This window comes from Physcomitrium patens, chromosome 10 (genome assembly GCF_059467195.1).
Source record: "Physcomitrium patens ecotype Gransden chromosome 10, ASM5946719v1, whole genome shotgun sequence".
Classification (NCBI taxonomy): Eukaryota; Viridiplantae; Streptophyta; class Bryopsida; order Funariales; family Funariaceae; genus Physcomitrium; species Physcomitrium patens.
In genome coordinates, this window is record NC_143419.1 from 1,103,071 (window position 1) to 1,110,893 (window position 7,823).

The window sequence follows — 7,823 nt, forward strand, 5'->3', positions numbered from 1 at the left end:
ACGTGGTCAACAAGTTAGCCATGTACCATACATGTTGTTAGCTTGAAGATCAAGCTAACTATGTAGCCCACACATAGAAAAACTTGCCTTGTAAGTCAAGGCATGTGTCATACAAAGTCAACACATATTGGAGGTCCTATAGAACATCGCCATATAGCCTCTAGTTAGATTGTATATATAGAGACAAGAGTGAAGCCTTCTTCACTCTTATCAACTCCTTTCTTGCTTCCAGTCTAGTTTTAAGGGTCTCTAGTTTTGTTGTCTTTTGGCAATAGCCATTCCAGTTTCTCTTTCAATATACATACTTGTTTATTAATATTTTGTTATCGTTCTTTGAGTAAAGGCTCACTTATTTGAATTGCTTTTTCATCGAGTTCTTGTCCTTGGTAGTATCATAAGATGTTATTAGAAAATAAATTCAAGTATGTACATATAGAGCCATAAATAGATAATTTTTAACTTTTAGAGATTTTAGTTGTAAAATTATACTATTAAAAAAAATCATAAATTCATAAAATTTTAATAGTATTTGATATTATAAAATTTCTAATTAATATATTTTTTAGGACTATTATAGCAAAAAAAAAAAAAAAAAATATAGTAGATATTTTGTAATCTTAAATTTTTTCTTTTCCTATTGTAACAAAAAATAAAAGAAATATAATATATAAATATGTATTTATTTAAATCAAATATTTATTTTAAAATTTATAGTATTAATAGAAGCCAAAAATTTGAGAATAATAATATAAAATAAATTCATTTATTTTTTATAGAATACAAAATTTTTATTTAAATAAAGATTGTAATAGAATCTTGAAGAAAAAAAACATATTAAGATATGTTTGAAAAAAACTATGTTCATAGATGCTAAAATACCAACCTTATGATTGCTTACATAATCTTCAAGAAGGAAATCAAACATCTTTTAGACTAATTTAAAACTTATTGTGGAATAGTTTTTTTACTTTGAAAGAATGTGTTAACATAAATTGTGAATAAAACTTTACTTCATACTTAAAATCTTTAAATGGATGCAATAATATTTTTAATAAAGAAATAGATAGATCCTTATATATATATATATATATATATAGAGAGAGAGAGAGAGAGAGAGAGAGAGAGAGAGAGAGAGAAAGAGAGAGAGAGAGAGAGAGATTGTAGATTTAAGAATTATTAACTTAGCCACGTATGTTAAGGCTCTTTGATCAACTAAATAATATTAAAATCTATATTATGATAGATGTAAGAAGATTCTATAATTTGATATATACCAAAGAAGGGCGTGAATGAAAGATTGTATTTCAAACTAGAAATGAATATTTTGAATATAATGTAATATTTTTTAGACTTAGAAATTTTGCAACTACTATCTATCTTTTGATAAATAATATGTATTGTGATTTATTAAATGATTTTATAGTGTATTATTTAAGTAACATTCTAATCTTATCTGAGAATATAAAATAGTATAAATAACATATTTTCCTTATACTATACAAATTTAGAGATGTATAATTATCTATTAAGGTAAAAAATATATATTTCATACAATTGAAGTAAAGTTTTTAGAATATATTATCTAAAATAATAGTTTGCTAATGGATTTTAAGAATTTACAAACTATTATAGATCAAACAATCTTAAAAATAATATTGTATTGTATGATCACAATTGAATGAAAGAAAGAAAAAAGTATTACATTACAAAAGAGATTATTTTAAAATATAGTAACAAATTACCTTAAAATCATAGATTATAATTAAGGAGGTAGTAAAAATAATAAGTGCTAATATTACCTTTTATTATAAAAAAAATATTTACTTTATAAGGTCATAATTAAGATAAAAATGAGTTAAATTAAAAAATAGTATTGTAGGCATCTATAGATAGAAGTAACAAATAGAAATCAGCAAAAACTATTTAGATAAATCTTAGATTGATATCTATTAGGGGCCAATTATGAAATAGGATCAAAATCACACCTTGAAGCATAAAACCACATGCCTATAGCAAATTGACTTTCTTTTATTGATCAAAGTATATATATAAAAAACCAATTCTATAGAGTTTTTACAAAAACTAATATTGAAGAATTTAAGTGCGTATTAAGTTAAGATTGTTTTGGATGGCTCTATTTTGTATTGAATAAAAAAGAGATTTCTTTCTAGTAAATTGTATAAGTTTTATAGGAGATCTATATGTAAACTTTGGTGGATTTGTAAACATATTTGTATTAAATATTTGTTGTGAATTTGAATCCAATCAAATGATTAGATCAAATGTAAATGATTTTCAAGTGAATTGAGGTCTCAATGTTATGTTGTAATACAACTAATGGATGAAAGAAAAGACTAAATTATATCATAGAAGATCTTATTTGAAAATATTGTGGCACGTTATCATAAAAATATAGATAATAGTTAAAGATGTAGAAAAACTAATAAGTGTTATTGTTGTTTTTTTAAAAGATAGACTTCTATTCATTTTGTAAGGTCATAAATAAGATAAAATAAGATAGAATAGTAAAATTAGTATCTTAAAAAAATTAAGATAAAAATAAATAATATTTATTAGAAAAAATTACCTAAAAAAACTAGATATTGATATACAAAAAAGTTTGGTTATAAAAGAAGATTGATCATAAACTTAGATTGAAATCAATTCTTGAGGCATAAAACCGTATTTTTATGGCAAATCTTAAGTTCTTTTGTTGATTGGAAAGTAAGATAAGTGATGCAATTTCAAGAAGATTATTTTTGGTATTAATTTTCAGTAATTTGGAATAATTTGATTTACTTAGATTTTTTCAAAGTCAAAGATGTTTTTAGTGATGATAGATTTTTAAAAATATAAAGAATTTTAAATGTTTAAATAAATTATAAATATAAAAGTGGATAAAAAAGTGAAATTTTCTACAATTGTAAATGAAATTGTCATTAATAAGTTTTGTAAAGTTAAGATCAATTAATTTATTTGAATAAAGGGTATTAGAATTTAATTAAATTAAGATTTTTAGCATAATTGAAAGTTTTTGTGATCTTCAAGAACTTATCAATCTAATTAAAGATTTTTTTGTAAGAATGCAATGAGCTTAATTTTTAAAGATTATAATAAATAGTAAAGCAAGTAAAGAATTTTAACAAGAATTGTTGCTGCTAGAAGATCAATATTAAGGTTTAAAAAAAACACAATTGTTATCTTCACAAATTAAGAGTTCTTTTTTATAATCAGTAGGTCTAATTTATCTCAAATCATGTGTGTTATTTGTTTGTATGAATATTGAAATATGAAATTTTTTTTCATAAAAATCAACAACTTCATAAATAATTATTAAGATAATAAGATTGTTATCAAGATTTACTTTGATTTGAATTTATTTAAGATTTAAATAAGATTTGAGTAAAAATTGATTAAGATTTGATTCAAAATTGGTTAAGATTTGATTCAAAATTGGTTAAGATTTCATTTGAATTTGATTAAGATTATTTTAAGATTTACTTAAGGTTTTATTAAGATTTTTATAAGATTTCTTTATAAGATTTTTTTATAAATTTTATGATTTTTTAGTAAATAAATTTAGATTTATTAATGATTCTTTTAGAATTGCATTGAAATTTCTTTAGAATTTATTAAGATATAATCAAGATATTTAAGATAAAATATAAAATTAATTAAAATTCTTTTAGAATTCTTACGACATTTTTTTTTTGCAATTTCTATATTATCTTCCTTAGCCAAGTGCATGGTATATTTTCAAGAAAAATAAGGTATTATAAGATTTATTAGATTTTGAAAATTTTTCAAGTTAGATTGAAATGATTTCTTTGTATTCTAATATTCTTATTGATTTTTTTGACATTTTAAATATTTTGAGAGAAAGTGAATAATTCAATTGTAAGAAATTAAAGTTGGAAGTTTTGCTTTAAGCTTAAAAAACATAGACATCCAATACCTAAAAAAATTAGTAGTATTTTCTTTTATTTCTAAGTTTGATCTTTTTAAAAAAATTTGTTCTTAATTCTAATTAGTACATTGAATTACATAAAAGTTTTGAAAGAAGATCAATAATAAATCTATTCTTTATTTAGGTTTAAAATTTTCTATGATATTTACTTAGGATTTGACTAGGATTTATTAGGATATAATTAAAAAAAATAACATTTCTTTGTAATTCTTTTATAATTTCTTGTGATTTATTTAAGGTTTATTTTTAAAGATTTTTGTATTTTTTATGATTTAAAAAAAATCATTTAAGGTTGAATTAGAATTTTATTTTAGAAGATTTTAAGATTTATTTGAATTTAAATATAATCTAATAAGGTTTTTTAGGTTAAAATTGAAACCGTATTTCTAAACACCTTTTTTATTGTTTTTTTTTATTGCAAATCCAACTTCAAGGTAAGATCATATTCTTCTATAATCAAATATTTAATAAATTTTTTAGCTAATTATCACATAAAAAAATAAAAATATATAATGATTAATTCTTTTTAGAATTTGCAAACAATGATCAAATATTTATTAAGAGCTTTTTTTGATTTTTGCTCTAACTATACTATTACCTTAAAAGAATACATTTAATTAAAGTAAATATGCAAAAAGAACAATTATTTACTTTTATTTTAGATTTTATTTTATTTTTTCTAATTTTTTGTATTTTTTCTATAAAATAGATGCAATAAATTTTACATTAGATTCAATTCTACTACACTTTTATATAAATACTATACTTCTTATAATGTTTTTATTTATAGAAAATCTCAAAAGATAAGACTAAAGATAAGATCTAAAATAAAGAATTTTTTTAAAAACTTTTGGATCAATTTTAAGAATGGCAACATTATCTTAAAGACACGATTTTGTATTAATCATAAGAATCTTGGATATTTCATATTAACATGTGTCTTTAATTGCTGTCAATCTTATTAGAATATTTCTTTCTCAGGATTTATATTTGATATTACATATTGATCTAAAAAATAATAAAGCTTTTCAAATGTATTATTTTGATATTCTCATCCCATATAAAATGGAGTAAATTTTAAATTTAATTAATAATAGATTTTATTTTTGAAACTAAAAAAGTTCATTTTTGAATTAATAAGCCTAAAATCTTAATTGAATCTCTTTTTTTAAAAGAAATTTGTTTAAATACATCAAAAGAATTTTTTTTTAATGTCAAAATTAATTTTTCTGATTTTCTAAAAAATTTGAGTTTAAAAAAAATTCTTTATTAGGAAAAATATTTATAAATTTTAAAAATATAAGCACAAATTTATGTTCTTTAAGCATAATACTACTTTGCAATAATTAGACAATTTGGTTGTAAAAATATTATAGACCTCATTTCAATAGATTTTGGTGACTTCAAATATATAAAGCTATCAAATCATTTGTTTAATCTTGTCATATTAGTTGTCAAACAAAGTTTCTATTTTCTTGATCATTTCAATTTTTTTAACTACTAAATATTATAAAAAAAAAACTTGTGACATCTATTTTGATGGATTTTATCATAAATTTTCTAATTACAAATTATTATGACTTAATTTTTGTAATGGTAGATTATCTTATCAAACTAATATAATTTTTTCTATAAATAAATATAATTATTAATCAAAATAAAAATTAAATATCTCTTTAATAATATTTATTAATTTTATGAAGTTTTTAGTGATAAAATATTATATTAAAGGTACTAATTTATATTAATATCTTAAAAGATAATTTTAAAGATATAAAACATGATATCAAATTATTTTTAATTTTTCATCTCTAAATTGATAGACAAACAAAATATGTAAATGAAGTATAAAAGCAATATTTGTAATGTATTGTGAACTATTACTAAGATAATTGAACAACTTTCTTGCAAATAGAAAAGTTTTTATATAATAATATCATACATTTATCTATTCGAAAAAGTTTATTTATTAGTACTTTTGATTATCATCAATAATATGATGTTATTTATTTTTTAAAAGTTAAAAATCTAACAACAAAAGATTTTTGAAGTAAATTGGAAGAGCTTCACTGAATAGTAAAGATATAGCTAAAAAAACTCAAGAATAACAAAATTTTAATACAAATGTTCTGAAAGAGGAATAACTTTCATTCAAAGTTTGTGATAAAGTATAATTACTCCATCATAATATCAAAAAAAATAGACCTTCTAAAAAATTTCATTATCAAGATTTGATCTATTTATTATCTATGAATAAATTAATCTTGTTGTGTATAAATTAAATTTATTGCAATTAAAAAATACTCATCATGTATCCTATATGTCTCTTATTTAGTTTCTATTACAATCAACTTTTCAAAATATATATATATATATATATATATATATATATTTTATTACCTTTTATTAAAATATATAATAACTAAGCTTTTAAAGTAAAAAAAGTCTTAAATATAAGATATTCATATAAAGTATTTAGTACCACAATCTTGAAAGAAATCCATAATACTTATTAATACTAATAAAAGAAGTCATTATATCTCATGGAATGCATAATGAGTTGTTTAAGGTCAATTTTGAAGATCTTAATAATAAAAAAATAAATGGCTAATCCTTGTCTCTTTATATAGAATTTTTTTGATGATTAAAGTGACCTATCAACCACCTTTGCAATAAAAAACTACAATTAAAGATTTTTGTTTGCATTATTTGACAAATCTTAGACTTCATCAATTGGTTAAATAGCTTTATCACTCCTTATAGAAGGGAGAGAGGAGGGAAGAGGGATGAATAAGGATAATGTAATGGATGTATATATTATTGAAATAATTGATAGTAGATTGAATTGAATAAAAGCATATTGATAAGTTAGTAATATATAGAAGTTTGGATATATATTTTATATGTTGGTTACTTGTCATAATAATTGGCCACTTGTCCTATCAATCATGTTGACTTTTTAATAATTAATATATATATATATATATATATATATATATATATATATATATACAAAAATAAAGCTATTATCATTCATGTTAATAATTCTTTGAACTCTACTTTTGATTAAAGACTCTTTAGTTTTTTATCCTTAACCATAGCTATTTTAGTTCTTTTTTATTTTAAATTTGTATCTTTTTTTCATTTTTTTCCTTATATAATACATGAGTGTATTGTCTTTTGATTCTTGTCTAGATTTATGTCTTTAACACATTATGTAAAAATTTAATTTTTAAAATTATCATTTGCTACAAAAATAATAGCCAAGTGTTTTTTTCAGAAAAAAATACGAATATAAAAGTAATAAATTTTATTTTTTACAAGTAATTATTTAGCACTAATATATAATTTTTTATTATTTTTAAAATTTTTAATTTTTAATAATAGATATTATCTTTAAAACATAAGTTTTTAACTAATTTTATTTATGATGAAAATTTAAATATTTATATTTATTTAATATAATATTATTCAAAAATATAAAATTTGTTTTTTATTATAAATTAAAACATCTATGTATTTTATTTAAATTTATAAAATCATAAGAAACTTATGTAAATTTAAAATATTTAAAATTTTTTAAAAACTTACATCATATAGATGTTCCAAGTCATTTATCTTCTACCTAATACTTCTTATCTTGATAATTCTATATGTCTATGATATTATCCTCTTTTTTTAAATAAGTTCCACAAGAAGGGATAATCATATCTAGATTGTTTATTTTGGTTTTGATAAATGTTGTCTATGATAAGCATCAACTTTCTTTGATCAAATTGCAAGATTATTAGATAGATTTTATGTATGTTCACTAATATCATACCCGTGCCAATATATCAGATATTCCAATCTATCT